Source organism: Theobroma cacao, chromosome 9 (genome assembly GCF_053813885.1).
Source record: "Theobroma cacao isolate CCN51 chromosome 9, ASM5381388v1, whole genome shotgun sequence".
Classification (NCBI taxonomy): Eukaryota; Viridiplantae; Streptophyta; class Magnoliopsida; order Malvales; family Malvaceae; genus Theobroma; species Theobroma cacao.
Genome location: NC_142647.1, coordinates 20,741,547 through 20,744,230, shown reverse-complemented (window position 1 = coordinate 20,744,230; position 2,684 = coordinate 20,741,547). Strand labels below are relative to the sequence as shown.

General features: G+C 40.8%; 1 pseudogene; it reads left to right on the top strand.

Annotated features, from left to right (window-relative positions):
• The first annotated feature begins 296 nt into the window (after positions 1-296).
• Positions 297-2,363, top strand: LOC18589522 (uncharacterized; annotated as a pseudogene).
• The last annotated feature ends 321 nt before the right edge of the window (positions 2,364-2,684 follow it).

Genomic DNA, 2,684 nt, shown 5'->3' with positions numbered 1-2,684 from the left:
TGATTGACTTTTAGTCACTCTCTCGCCTTCTTTTTTTTTAAAAAAAAAAAACCAACAACTTTCTCTCTCTAGGGTTTTTGAAGGAAAACTTATAGAGAAACAGGAGGGGCACCCCACCCTACTTGTAGGGTTACTTGCGACTTACACAACGAGTTTTATTGTGTTTAGCGGATTCACGAGAGGCTTCAATTTGTTTTTTTATTCCTGGGGAAAAAGAAACGGAGGAGGGAATCCGTTTGTTTTAGCGGCGTAGTGGATCGCCGTTTTTTGCTGTAACTTCGTCGTCGATTTCATGTTTCTGGTTATAAGTTCATGGTGTTTTATAGATGCTGAATGATTGCTAGTATGGACTTAAATGCTTCGCAATTACCTGAAGATGATGAAGAGACACATGAAAGGCATATAGGACACTACTCTGCACCAGAAGCCCATGTAGAGTCTGCAGTTGAAGAAAGACGGAAGAGATTGAGAAGATACCGACCAGATCACCGGCCTGTGTATGTCTCTCAGCCTCCTATACATGGTCACTTTTATCAAAATAGGAATCCCAGGGTTTATGATAAAAGTAGGATCCCTCCTGGTTGGCTGGATTGTCCTTCGGTTGGTCGGGAAATAGGCTGCACCATTCCTTCTAAGGTTCCACTTGGTGAATCTTACGATGACTGTGTTCCTCCTGGTAAAAGATACTCTTTTGGACAAGCGATTCATCAGCAAAAAGTCTTAGGAAGAAAGCTCGGTTTGGTGATTGATTTGACGAACACATCTCGTTACTATCAAACTACAGACCGTAAGGGTGAAGGCAATATCGAGCATGTAAAGATTCAATGCAGGGAAGGGATGCTGTACCGGATAATGTCTCTGTAAATACCTTTGTCTACAAGGTATCAGAATTCCTCCGACGTCATAAGTCAAAGAAATATATTCTTGTGCATTGTACGCATGGGCACAATCGCACTGGATACATGATTATTCACTATCTCATACGTTCACGATCAATGTCTGTTACTCAGGCAATAAAATTTTTTTCAGAGGCACGTCCTCCGGGTATTTACAAACCGGACTATATTGATGCCTTGTATGCATTTTATCATGAAAGAAGGCCTGAAATGGTTGTCTGCCCGCCAACTCCTGAGTGGAAGAGATCTTCTGTTATTGATCTCAATGGTTAAGCAGTTGCAGATGATGATGATGGTGGAGGTCCAACTGCATTACATGGGAATCATCAGACGGATGTTGTGTTGACAAATGATGACATTTTGGGAGATGAAATACCTCATGACCAGCAGGAATCACTGCGGTCATTCTGCTACAAAATGTTGGAGTTAAATGTTGGGGCCAGAAGACATTCGCAATTTCCTGGGTCACATCCAGTTTCGCTCAACCGCGACAGTTTGCAACTTTTAAGGCAACGTTATTATTATACCACTTGGAAAGTGGACGGAACACGATATATGATGTTAATAACTGTTGATGGATGTTATTTAATTGATAGGAGTTTTAATTTCCCAAGGGTTCAGATGAGGTTTCCGAGTCAACACCAACCTGAAGTTATGGGGGACAGAACTGATCATTTCACATTGCTTGATGGGGAGATGGTAATAGATACCATGCCAGACTCTCAGAAGCAAGAGAGAAGATATCTCATCTATGATATGATGGCACTTAACCACGTTGGTTCTTTAATTCAGTGGCCTTTCTGTGAACGATGGAAAATGCCTGAAAAAGATGTGATTGAGCCTCGAAAATATGAACGCCAGAACATTTACCAGAGCAGGAATCCTTATTACCGATATGACCTTGAACCCTTCAGAGTGCCGAGGAAGGATTTTTGGTTTCTCTCTACTGTAAATAAGGTTTTGAAGGAAATTATCCCCAGGCTCTCTCATAAGGCAGATGGTCTTATTTTTCAGGGCTGGGACGATCCTTACGTACCTCGCACTCATGAAGGTCTTCTGAAGTGGAAATATGCTCAGTTGAACTCTGTTGACTTTTTATTTGAGATTGGCAGTGATGATCGTGAACAACTTTTTCTCTACCAACAGGGGAGAAAGAAGTTGATGGAAGGGAATAGAGTTGAATTCAGAGATGTTTCAGATCCTCCTTCTTCATTCTCTGGGAAGATTATCGAGTGTTGTTGGGATCCTGATCAACATGTGTGGATCTATATGAGGATCAGGACGGATAAGTCGACTCCCAATGATTTCAATACTTTCAAGAAGGTTAAGCGAAGTATAAAGGATAATATTACAGACGAAATCTTGTTAAACGAGATTAATGAGAGCATTCGCTTGCCCATGTATGCTGATAGAATAAAGATTGACAGCAAGGCCCACCTGCATACAAATTCAGCACGACGCAAGTGATGGATAGCATGCCTGGTTTGTTGTCCAGTTGATTGAGGTATTGGATGCTTGAGTGTGCCTTTCATGGCCTGTGTGCTTTCAGGTTTCTTTTGGTAGGAAGTTTGGTGCATACTTGGCTTGTTGAGCACATCATGTAAAGGATCACTGTGGTATCATGCAATTAGCTATCCCCTTTCTAATCAGTCTTGTAGTACTGCGTGTCAGGGGCAGCCTAATAAATCCAAAGATCTAAAACGAAATATTCAAATGAGGTTTTTTTTATTGAAATTAAAAAAAAAATTATTAAAATTTTATTCTTTTAGCTTTTTGAGATGCAAAATT